Source organism: Diabrotica undecimpunctata, chromosome 5 (genome assembly GCF_040954645.1).
Source record: "Diabrotica undecimpunctata isolate CICGRU chromosome 5, icDiaUnde3, whole genome shotgun sequence".
Taxonomy (NCBI): domain Eukaryota; kingdom Metazoa; phylum Arthropoda; class Insecta; order Coleoptera; family Chrysomelidae; genus Diabrotica; species Diabrotica undecimpunctata.
Window position 1 is genome coordinate 68,763,457 of NC_092807.1, and position 13,237 is coordinate 68,776,693.

Genomic DNA, 13,237 nt, shown 5'->3' on the forward strand with positions numbered 1-13,237 from the left:
GGCTTTTGTTTTCCTGCTTTTGGGTGTTGTTTGTATATCCACATATGCTGTTCCGTATATATCTATCTCATGTCCTGTTATCCCTCGTAGAGATAGTGATTCCGTGATTTCTGGGTTTATATCTTCATCTTGTATTAGTGATTTCCTTATCAATGAGAACGTGCCGCCCGTGTCTATAATGGCGGAGAGTTTTCTTCCATTATAGTTTATTTTTATGAACGAGAGAGTAATTAGCATAATTTTAACTGGTAGCTCCGATCACTCGATGGGCGTGCTCAAGATTAATTGAAAAATTACTTTGAATAATTGTAAAAAATAAATGAATTATTTCAGTGTTATAAAGTGTTATGTGTATGTAAACAAAAGTGACCTCTTTTATCACACACTATATTAGAACTGACTGGCCTACATTAAAAAGGGTTTTAAAAAATTCACATTTTTTTTAATTTTTAAAAATTACAAAAGAGAAAAAGAGTTTTTAAAACCGTCTAAGGTATGTTAAATAGATGAATAAAAATATTAATATAAAACTTACAGCTACTTGTTACAAATCCAAATCAGATTCAGAAGATGAACTTTCAGAACCAAGATTTATAATAACTGGCTCGATCATTTTATCAGTAATATTGTCCAGCTTCCACATTTTTTCCTCTTCTTTAATAGTGTGATTTACTGCCTTTTCCCAGTTTTCAGGTTTTACATTATTTACGGCCTCCAAAAACAACTGTTTAACATCATGAATTTTAAAAGTGGTATTTTTTCTTGAAACTTCCCTCTTTATCTGTGCCCATACCAGTTCAATCGGGTTTAATTCACAATGATATGGTGGGGATCTAAGTACTGTCATTCCACGATTTTGGCAATTTCATCAATTTCGTATTTTTTAAATTTTTCTTTATGAAGGGCACACAACGAATAAAGTTCCTTTCTTATAGATCCGGGATGGTACGTAATATTTTTTGAACTCAGCCAATTCTGCAAGTCTTTTTTTAACCACTTGGTTGTGGGCAGTCCTTCTATAAGTCTGGAGTGATAACTTGCATTATCCATTACTATTACACAGTTCTTAGGAAGAAGATCTATCATTTTCCTGATGGTGGGTTTAAACCAGTAGATAAGTTATTTACAAAAGCGTGCCTTTGACTTGTAACAGTTTCATCCTGCCAAAATTTATTTGGTGTATGACCCTCGTTGATCCATGTTTCATCAAGATAAAATATTTTTCTTTTTTGGTTTCTCATTTCCTTTATGGTTCTTAGAAAATGTCTTCTCCATATGACAATATCGCTTCTTTCTAATAAAATAGACTTTCTGGGATTCTTTTTCCAGCGGAAGCCTATTTCTTTTAAAAGTTTCCATAACGTACTTCGACTCATTTCTGGGTAATCCTTATCATCTCGAACTGAGACAAGAACTTTATCCAATGTTGGAAATTCTTGTCTAAAGAAGAATTCATGCACTTTCCGTCGAAGTCCTTCTTTAAAATGATATTCTATTTGAAATTTTGGTTTCCCTGGAGCATTACGTGGCATTTGAAAACTACCACATTTCTCTTCTTTAATAACTCTATAAATCGTAGATTTCCCAACACCAAGTGTACTGCTAACTAACTCAACGGTCTCATCAACACTTTCACATAAACGTTTGTCTGTAAATGATTTAAAACAATTAAATATTAATGTTTTTTCATTAACTGTTAGAGGACCAATTTTTCGGCGTTTACACGGCACTTCCAAATTTTCCATAACACTAGTATACACAATAAACTGCACCTTGCAACTGAAGTACCTACTTTTAGTGAACTGTTAAGAATTTTGAATACGCCACTTGGACCTTCCTATATACAAAATGGAAAAACCCACTATCACATTTTCTGTGGAATAAGTTTAGAAGGTAATTATCTAGTCAATTACTGTCGTAGATTCCTGGAATTAAAGAATTAAATGTTTGATTGTTGAAACCCTTACTTCGTGGAATGCACTCATTTCAGATAAAATAAAACGTTTTATTTTATCTAAAGAATTAAACTTTATTTTGCAAATAGGCAAAGAATTAAACTTTATTTTGCAAATAGATAAAATAAAACGTTTTATTTTATCTAAAGAATTAAACTTTATTTTGCAAATAGGTAGGTACTTATTAAACTTTTATTGGTTATATATAACCAATAAAATAAACATCTTACATTTCTTGCAAATTCATTAGTACCTGTTAACCTCCATCACTCCGACACTGGCAACCTTATTTAGGGATTAGTAACCCTCACAACTATTGTATTCTATTCTGCTCCAACCTTTATACCTGGTGGTCATACTCAATTTAAAATTGTTTTCCTATATACTTCTGTAAACTTGTTGACAAATATCTGTTTTTCATTGAGTCACCCGTATCAACAGTTTAGGGATTTGCATACATAATTTATTGTTTTATTACTCTCTCATACATAAAAATACACTATAATCGTGAGTGTTATTACATAGGGTTGTTTTGTTTCTGTGCCGTCATCGATGTGTTCTATTTTGTGTGTGCCCCTCGTAATTTTTCCATTTTGGCCACTGGGTGAGGGCTTATTAGTGGCCATGGTTAGTTTAAATTTTGGTTGCGGTTCTTGTTATGTTGACTTTCTCGTGTTTCTTGTTTTCTTCTATCCTCGTTCCTGTCCCTGTTGCTGTTCCATCTGTTTCTATCCTTTCCTTGCGAATTGTCTCGTTGCTTGCTTGTGTAATTATTCCTTCCATATTTTTGCGTGTATGTTTTTGTCTCTTGCCTAATTTTTGGCTGAGTGTCGTTAGGTTGGCTTGTTCTTCTGTTAAGTAAGCAATTTCTTGCCCAGTGTCCTTCCTTTCCACATTCAAAGCATTCTTTTCCCGTTTTCTTAGCTAGATTGGCTCCTGTCCAGCATTCCTCTATGAAGTGTCCCTTTTTCCCACATTTGTAACATTTGACTTCTTGTGCTGCTGGTGATAATTGTTCCCTTCTCCTTGTTCTGCATTCCCTTATGAGATGCCCTGTTCTGTTACAGTAATGGCATCTTTGTTCTTCTCTTATGGCTGAAACTCGGGCTGTATTCGCTCTTCCTTGTATCATCATTAGATTTATCTCCTGTAATGTTACTATTTCCTCTGCTTTTTCCAAGTCTAAGTTTGGCTCCTTTAACAGTAAGATGCCTGTTTCTTTCATTAGATCTCTTCTGAGTCCTAGTTTAAATTGGTTAAGTACCAGTTCTTTGTTTTTCTTCCTAATACCTGGTTGCTCTTCGGTTGTTGCTCCTTCCAAATCTTCTTCTAGAACTCTGGCAGCTAGTATTTGTAGTCTTGTCGTAAAATCTGATACGCTTTCGTCGTGTCTTTGGAAGTAATTTGAGAGCATCATCGTCCTCTCTCCTGGCAATTTTTTTTGTGCAAATTTTTGGATTAGCTTCGCTTTTAAATCTCCGTAGTTCAGGTTATCTAATGTTGGATCTGATTTGAAAAATTGGTACGCCGGTCCTGTTAAATTGAATTTTAATATTTGTAAGGTATCCTCTTCTTTCCATTTATCTAATTGTGCGCGCTGTTCTAGTTTCTCGAAGTATCGAATGGGATCCTTTGTATTGAAATCTGCTAGGGTGGCCGCGACAACTCCTAGGGATTGCGGTGGCCATGATATCGTTACTGGGGTAATAGGCGTTGCTTGTGGCATGTTAAAAAATAATTTTTCTTTTATATATGTTTATACTTTTATACTTTCTTCAAAATATTCCTCGAGTAACAAAATATATATGGTACACTTAATTCATTAAAACAAAATTGAATTCGATATGTAAACAGTTATCTAGTAATACTCAACTAATGCTATTTTGCACTTTTTGCAAGCACAAGGTCGTGCACTCGACACTGTGAACTTGACCTAGTTACTTACATTCCTTATTTTCAACTACTACGTAAATAATACCTGTGTCTTGACTGTATACTTTATATATTTAGTAGAGTATTAATGGTAACTTTTAAGAAGACAAAAAAAAAACAAAACAAATATATAGAGAATAAATTGTTGTCAAATAAAATAAAATTAGAATTGTACGTTCAATTAAAATCGACTGTTCCAGTAAAGGATTAGTAATAATAAATTTTTTTGAAAAATATTTAAATTGTCCTTCCTTTAATGTTTATAAAAGGCTTTACCTACCTTAGTAAGGCTTCTTAGGATTCTGGGTTTAAGGACGGGATTATTATGAAGGCATTTTCTCGCGATAAAAAAAATCTACTCGCTAAAACAAGATTTGTGCTACAGCACGAAAAATTATTTAGTACTTGAGGGACCTGACGGAAATTTTACAAACTGATTTCTTTGCTTATACCCTAAAATTTTTCAAAGTTGATCGAGGGTCTATATGTCTCTGGACGCAAAACGTCAATGGTGAAAAAAAAATTTCAGAAAAGAAGTCCTGCTGGATAATATTTGCTGGATACTGTACTGTTTCTATACTAGAAAAAAAATTTTGGAATGCCACTGGCGAAGCAAGATTTCAACGATGGAAGAAATTCTTATAAATATAAAAAAACTTTCACAAGTTTACCAAAAAAAAAATAAAAAAAAATAAAAAACTGTAGAAGTGACTTAATATTCCCTATTTTCCAAATGAATTTCCCCAAACCGGAACCGCTGTCACCATTGTAATAATTTAGGGTGGCTACTGTAATAATTTAGGGTGGCTACTGTAATAATTTAGGATTGATGCTGTAAATATAAATCTAATAAACCCCTCTAATAAATTGTCACCACTCTAATAAAGGCTGTCACCATTGTAGAAGACGTCTGTCTCAATATCCTGTATTCAACAGACTGTACACTACAAAATATCAGTTATGACCAATAATATTTCGATCAGGCGCGAAGGAAGACGAGAAGAGACAAAGCAAGGAATTAAAGGTCGGACAATTCCGTATCATTAGATATACCTTGGGTTAGTATATAGATCTTAGTTACCTTAGCGTATTTAGGCTCTAGCTAATGAATACGCCTCCAGTCCTACAGGGATTCGAGATCCGTCAGTTTTCGAGTAGTCAAAACGGCGCGCCGTCGCGAACCTTCGAATCTCTAGTTACCGGCACTTATACGTCACATTATCCCGTCGAGTTAAATAGCGCGCTCACTGGCTGCGTATCGTCCGATCTCCGCACTTCTTGCGTGGAGCGCTCTAGAGTGCCGACTTCCCACTAGTCCTCGCTGGCCCCGCTTGTTCGCTTTTTTATCAGCCCGTATTCTCAATTTTCAGTCGTAGTACCAAGGTCGCGTTATTGTTTTTTTTTTGCTGACTGGGTCCCCGTGTTATTTTTCAGCGGAGGTCTATGTTTTTGAAACGTGATTTAAACAACTGTGGTGGCCTGATATTTGAGACTCGTGTAATACATTTAAACTGGGTCGAGTTTTCAATCTTTGTTTAATGTAAAATGTTTACATTAATATGTTACCTACTAGCTATGCATTTATTTGTTCTTTAATCAATTTGGAATATGTAATAATTACTTAAATAATCCTTACTCTTTACTAGGCTAATTATCCCTTAATTTTTCATTCTTTATTTCCTTGCTATGTTTACATTACAAACAAACATCACACAAACGATCAACCCATACCGGTAGATACTAGGACTTCTATTATATACACCTATTATTGCACAATAAAAATAAACTATGAATCAATTTTCAGCCAAAACCCCTGAAAAACTCATGTGTGCTCCTTCAATTTCCCTAACATAGACGTTTTACAAAACTGAACATCCAGTAATGTCATGAAATCGTTGAACTATAGACTTCCTATAAATTCCTTGAAAATAGTTTGTATCGCACGTGGTCATTCACAGATCATTGTTTAAAACTAAAAGGTAAATTGAGGACCAGAATTAGTATTATTCGCAAGCTTTTTACAAAGCTTATTACAAAGAGTAGATAAAAATAAGGAGCCCATATAAACCGTTTAGGGTACATGTTGAGAATATACGGTATAATCGCACAGTTGCCAAACTTTCAGAGCTTACTTAAACCGATAAACTTATGGCTCAAATATACAATGAAGAAGATCTGAACGACCCCTATAATATATACACATGAACTAAACGATATACATTTATGATATAGGGGTACTTATAAGCTCCAAAAAATTTTTATAAATTATTAAACTCTACATGTTGACGAATCGACAGAACCAATAATATTATGGAATGGTCAAGTGAGCTCCGTATATTGGTGTCCACTTGACCACTGAGCTCACTTGAACCTGAATTTTAACATGGGCGGAGTCCACATCCAAAATACCGATTCACTCGTACGGTCGTTTTGGGAAATAGAAGAAATCTCGTCTTCTACTTGTACTCCAAAAATCCTAACTCCTTCGGAGCAACAGGCCGAAGACATTTTTAAATCGTCACTTAAAATATTATCATCTGGTAGATTCCAAGTAGATCTCCCTTTCAAATCTCCCAACGAATATAAAAAATTGGACGAATCGTTTTTTCTCGCAAAGAAGCGATTCCTAAACCTCGAACAGAAACTGATCAAGTCAGATCAATTATACGCACAGTATAAACAATTTATTCATGAATATATTGCACTTGGACATTGCAGATATGTGCCTCTCTCCACTCGAAATATTCACTCTGATTTAAAATACTTTATTCCTCACCATTGCATTTTAAAGGATAGCGTAACAAATAAGTTGCGTGTTGTCTTTGATCGCAGTATGAAAACTACCTCAAATCTAAATCTTAATGACATAATGCTTCCTGGTTATACGGTACAACGCGAATTATTCGATATTTTGATAAATTTTAAATTTTTAAGTTTTAAATAATTTAAAATAAAAAAAAGTTAAATACTGTATTGTAGCAGATCTACGTCATATGTACAGACAAATTCGAGTAAATCCCGAACAGGTATTTCTGTTGAACATCTTATGGCGTGATTCACCTCAAGAGGATTTGAAATGTCTTCAACTCGAAACTGTCACTTATGGATTAAATAACTCCGGTTTTCTCAGCACTAGATGTCTTAAGGAATTAGCTCAAAAAAATTCCGACAAATTTCCCTTGGCTAGTGATGCTCTTTTAAATTGCTGTTATATCGATGATGTGATGTATGGCTGTAACGATTTCTAAACACTCTTCGAAATTCATCGTCAATTAACCGAATGTTTAAACCTCGCTTGTTTGTCGCTTCATAAATGGTGTGCAAACTCACCTGAATTTCTCGCAGGTATTTCTCATATCTCTAATGAAGCTAGTTATGTAATCAATCCTGAAAATCACACCAACAAAATTCTCGGCCTATGTTGGAATTCTCACTCCGATCATTTTTCAGTTCTTGTGCCAAAGGTTACCGTTAAGGATACCTATACAAAAAGAGAAGTTCTCTCTTTAATTGCTTCCATTTATGACCCTATCGGATTGATTAACCCTGTAGTGGTATCTGCTAAATTAGTTATGAGAAAGATTTGGTTAGAAAGGTCGAATTGGGATGACCACCTCAGTCCAAATTTGCTTACAGAATGGAATCTATTTTTACAAACACTTCCTCACCTCTCCAATCTCAAGATTCCTAGGTTGTTGCAAAATTCTAGCAATGTAACAAGTACTCAAATACATGGGTTTTCGGATGCAAGTCTTAGCGCGTATGGTGCTTGCGTTTATTTAAGAACATAACATGAAAATGGCTTTATCTCTTGCAATCTAATCTCCTCAAAGAGTCGTGTTAGTCCTGTAAAAGTTGTGACTCTTCCTCGATTAGAACTTCTAGGAGTATTATTAATTCTGTCAATTTATGGACAGATTCCGAAGTCGTCCTCGCATGGATTAATTCACACCCTTCTCATTGGTCTACCTTTGTAGCCAATACAGTAACTCAAATTCAAGAACTCACCTCCAACCATACATGGAGACATGTACGATCGAAAGACAACCCTGCGGATATAATTATCTCGTGGTGCTACACCCTTGCAGTTGCTTGATTGTGATCTTTGGTCTAATGGTCCTAAATTTTTGTCAGATCCACACTTTGATTTCAACCTGTTTGTATATAATGGTCCTTCGAGTATTAATGTTGATGAACTGCCTGAACTCAAAAGGATTACTCATCTGATCAGAAAACCTGATTCACAAGTGTATGATGCCCTCTGCAAATTTTCATGTTTCACTCGACTTCAGAGAGCTTTTGCATACTGCCTTCGTTTTATTCACAATGTAAGAGCTAAGTCTCATATACGTACAGGTCCTCTCACTCCACATGAACTCTCTAGTTCTGAGTTAATGATTATCAAATTGACCCAGTCTCATTTCTTCAGTTCGGAAATCCAATTTTTAATGGATAATCGTATGCTTAACGATAAGTCTATTCGTAAATTGAATCCCTTTCTAGATTCGTCTCAAATGATACGAGTAGGCGGTCGTCTTCTCCTTTCAGATTTTTCTTATGATCAGAAATCTCCTCTACTGTTGCCTTCAAAATCACATATTGTCAATTTATTACTTACCCGAGGATATCGAAGACTTCTACATTCTGGCCCTCAAAATACACTGTCCAATGTTAGATTGAAATTGTCTCACTTGTTACCGTTTTAACGCACAAGTCGCTTCCCAAATCATGGCTAATCTCCCGAGGGAAAGAGTTCAAATTGCACGTCCATTTATAAACGTTGGAGTTGATTTTGGTGGTCCATTTCCAATCAAGACCTCTAAACTCAAGAGAGCTCCCCTTACTAAGGCCTATATGGCAGTGTTTGTATGTTTAGCTACTCGCGCCGTGCATGTGGAAATAATTTCCAGTCTTTCTACTGAAGCGTTCTTATTGACTCTGAAAAGATTTATCGCCCGAAGGGGTAATCCGAGTATCATTTTCAGCGATAATGGCACCAACTTTCTAGGTGCGAAAAATCAATTGAAAGAATTTTATGAGTTGCTTCTGAAAGGTGATACCTCTGAATCTATTCGCTCTTTCGCTACTTCATGTCAAATTCAATGGAAGTTTATCCCTCCACGCTCACCACACCACGGCGGTATTTGGGAAGCTGCCATAAAGAGCTTCAAATATCATCTCGTAAGAATAATGGGTAACTCCAATTTTACTTTCGAAGAACTATTAACTGTACTTTCGCAGATTGAAGCAGTGCTCAATTCACGCCCTATCTGTGCACTCTCAGATGACCCGTCCGATTTTTCCTTTCTTACTCCCGGACACTTCCTTATTGGATCTAACTTAATGTCTTATCCTGAATTAGATCTTTCTGATATTCAAGAAAATAAATTGTCTTTGTGGAATAAATGCACAAGAATTCAGCAGCATATGTGGAAGGTTTGGACCCGCGATTATCTTAATAGGCTTCAAAATAGACCTAAATGGTTCACTCCTCAGGTAGGCATAAAGCCTGATGATCTCGTCTTGCTTAAGGACGAAAACTCGCCTCCTCTCAAATGGCCTATAGCACGGGTAGTTGAGACATATCCGGGAAAGGACAACAAGGTAAGAGTTGTTAAGGTCAGAACTCCTGAAGGGTTATACGTTCGCTCTATTGCTAAACTGTGTCCTCTTCCTATGACTCACCTTCAAGAATTTTAATAGTTTTTTTTAGTTTAGTTATACCTTTCTTCAAATTGTACATAAATATTTTTTTTTATGTGTTCACGTCAAGTTGGGGACTATGTTGCGTAGCGTAACCTAAAATTATGATCCAAATGACGAACACACTTTTTCTTCAAAATAAACAACTACTTTTAGTTTTAAGTCGAGTTGTACCCGAGAATGCACGATAGATATTGCATATATTCTTTGCACAGAATTGCGAGATTATCACGTACTCTCTTCTCAATTTTATTAGAAAAAAACATCAGTCATTGTCACTGTCATATTTAATTAATTAAAAATAATTCGCTCATTTTTTCACCACAAAAGTTTAACTAAAGCAAAATAAAGTTTTTTAAGTTGTAAGTGTTTTTTAAAGTGTAATCCGAGAAGTGTGATCGCCAACTTAAGGTAACATTTTAATTAATTATTATAATTAGAACCAGATCGAAGGTATTGCCCCAACAGGCAGTGAGCAACACTTCAGGAGGAGAAGATAAAATGCCCCGGTGTTCTATAGATATATAGACATATTGACATATATATATATATATATATATATATATATATATATATATATATATATATAAATATATATATATATATATATATATATATATATATATATATATATATATATATACGTAACTAGTCGGTTTAATGCAACCAAGGTTTTTAGTGAGGCCGAACAATTTATCTATACTATTTGTTTTAGGTGCCTGAGACCGTTGGTGACTGGTCAAAAATTGAGCAAGGATTTCGAGATCGATGGAACTTTCCGGGATGCTATGGAGCAATCGATGGGAAGCATGTGAATATACGAGCGCCGGAAAATTGTGGAAGCACATTTTTTAACTATAAGAAACATAACAGCATTATACTTTTTTCACTAGTTGACCACGACTATCGTTTCACTTTCATTGACGTTGGAAGCAATGGTACTATGTCGGACAGCACAGTTTTTCAAAGATCTTCTCTGTTCAAAGCACTTGAAGGGGGGTTGCTGCCTACAAATGGAGTTATTGTGGGGGACGATGCGTTTGCTTTGAAAGAATACCTCATGAAACCGTATGGAGGACAATTGTTGGATTCAGAAAAGAAAATATTTAATTACAGGCTATCAAGGGCAAGGCGCATAGTGGAAAATGCATTCGGAATATTAGTCAGTAGATTTAGAATATTTGAGAAATCCATTCCTCTTCTACCTAAAATAATCGACAAGGTGATTTGTGCTGCTTGTGCCCTACACAATTTTTTTCGGAGCAAATCAACTGCAACATACATGCCTAAGGAATCAGTGACTATGAGGATTTTGACTTAGGTGCCATCATTGAACGCAGCTGGAGGACAGAAACCAATGGGTTGCAAAGCATTGCAAGAGTTGGGCCACATCAACAAACCAAAAATGCCAAAGATAAAAGGGATGCTTACAAAACCTACTTTGCTAATGAAGGAGCTGTAGTATGGCAAGCTAAAATGATACATTAGTTGTTATTGGAAGAAGTCAAAGCAGTATATAACTTAAGTGGTACATTTTATATTAGTAGTAGTGGTACCCTTATTTAAACTTATTTCTATGTTTTATTTGTTACATGTAAACTCCGTCTATGTTTTTTAAAAATCATTAGCATTGTAACATTATTTACTATGTAGGTATAAAAATAAAAATAGCATAACAATTGTATATCTACTTACCAAAGTGCCTTTGGTTTACCTTGTCAGTGTTCCATTCACCATCACTTCTTTCATTATGTTAAACCACTTAAGGATCGGCACGTACACATCCGCTGATCCAGATCCAGATTTGGCACTTTTTTCAGTTTACCCATCTCAATATTAAACGTACCGCGGAAAGACTTAATTTTTGCTTTCAATTCAGCTACACCAAATCCTTTGACGTTTATGCTTTCAGCAATTGCAACGAGTGCCGTTTCGCGAGCATTTCTATCCTTGTACAAGTCGTCTTGCTGGTCTCACAAACACCTGTGTTTTTTGTAAAGTTCAACGAATTTTAAATTCATTTCGTCACTCCACTTTGGTGCCATTTTGTTAAAGAAAAACCAGACGTAACACAAATAACACAAATCACGTATATGTTTTTGACTGACACAAGAGAACTAGAGGGAACTGGCAAAAAACGAGACAGCACTACTGGCCTACACCGTTCACACGGCACCAATTGTCGCGACAATTGAGATTTCGAGTGGTGGAGGGGCTTACTGGGCGCAGCTCATTGTCCTCAGTCTACTCCCGGAGACAACTGAATTTTGGGCCAATTGTGAGGGCAGTTGGCAAGGCAATTGGCCTGAAGTGTTTAGACGAAGACAATAATTTCATGCCAGTCAGTTGTCTTCTGAGAATTGTCTCGCCAATTGTCATCGTGTAAACGCGGCTTTAGTGCGGTCTTTTTAAATGGTGAATTTAACAATTCAGATTGGTATATTGACTCTGGGGCAAGTATGCATTTAACGTCAAGAAATGACTGGATAAAAAATGCATCCCAGGATATACAGCTCAAAGAAATTTTAGTAGCCAACAAGGAAAAAATGCCAGTGATGTGTGCTGGAGAAGTAGAGTTAACTACAGTAAGTAGCCATAAAAACTTTAACATTGTAGTTAAAAATGTTCATTGTGTACCCAATATTACAACCAATTTACTGTCAGTTAGCCAGTTGATTTTAAATGGTAACAAGGTTGTTTTTAACCAGAAGGGTTGTAAGATTTTTAATAGTAAAGGTACAAGTGTGGCTATAGCTGATTTAATTAATCAAGTTTATAGACTTAATTTTGTCAAGTCTCAGCCAGTGGCGTTCTCTATGTATGCTCAGGACTGTTGTGATTTGTGGCATAGACGTTTTGGTCACATCAACTTTAGAGATTTGGGTATACCTAATGAGGGACGGAGCAGTTGAGGGCTTGAACTATAAAGGGCGGGCAAGTTTGCATAATCTGTGTCAAGTGTGCTGTGAGGGAAAGCAGACTCGGATGCCATTCAAGAGTAGTGGAAATAGTGCTGCAGAATTGCTCGAGGTTGTGCATGGTGTTTTGTGTGGTCCCATGGAGATGATGTCCATCGGAGGATCTAGATATCTTTTGGTTCTTGAAGATGACTAGAGTAAGATGGTTTTTGTTTATTTTTTAAAATACAAAAGTGAAGCTCTAGATAAGTTTAAGGAATTTAAATTGCTAGTTGAGAACCAAAAAGGGCACAAAATCAAATGTTTTAGGTCTGACAACGGAGGAGAATTTTATAGTGCTGACTTTGAATCTTTTTTAAGTAGTAATGGTATAACACATCAAAAAACAAATCCATCCCAGAGCAGAATGGTACATCGGAGAGAACGAATCGTACCCTGGTGGAGAAGGTGAGGTGCTTACTATTCGATGCAGATTTTCCTAAGCAGTTTTGGGCCGAAGTCATCAATACTGCTGCATACTTAAGGAACAGATCTGTGGTCAGAGGTCTTGAAGGTAGAACACCATATGAACTCTTCTATAGTAAAAAGCCAGATGTGAGTCATGTTCGAATCTTTGGTAGTGAGGCAATGGTTCATATACCCAAAGAAAAAAGGCAGAAGTTTGACAAAAAGGCAGAGAAGATGTTCTTGGTTAGTTATGGTCAAAATGTGAAGGGCTATAGGCTCTAT

General features: G+C 35.8%; 1 long non-coding RNA gene across 1 annotated transcript in view; it reads right to left on the bottom strand.

Annotated features, from left to right (window-relative positions):
* Positions 1-11,977, bottom strand: part of LOC140440647 (uncharacterized) — a 45,595-nt gene extending 33,618 nt beyond the window's left edge. Inside the window, exon 1 of the long non-coding RNA XR_011950897.1 lies at positions 11,286-11,977. This is a non-coding gene — a long non-coding RNA (uncharacterized lncRNA). The remainder of the gene's footprint in view (positions 1-11,285) is intronic.
* Between the last annotated feature and the right edge of the window lie 1,260 nt (positions 11,978-13,237).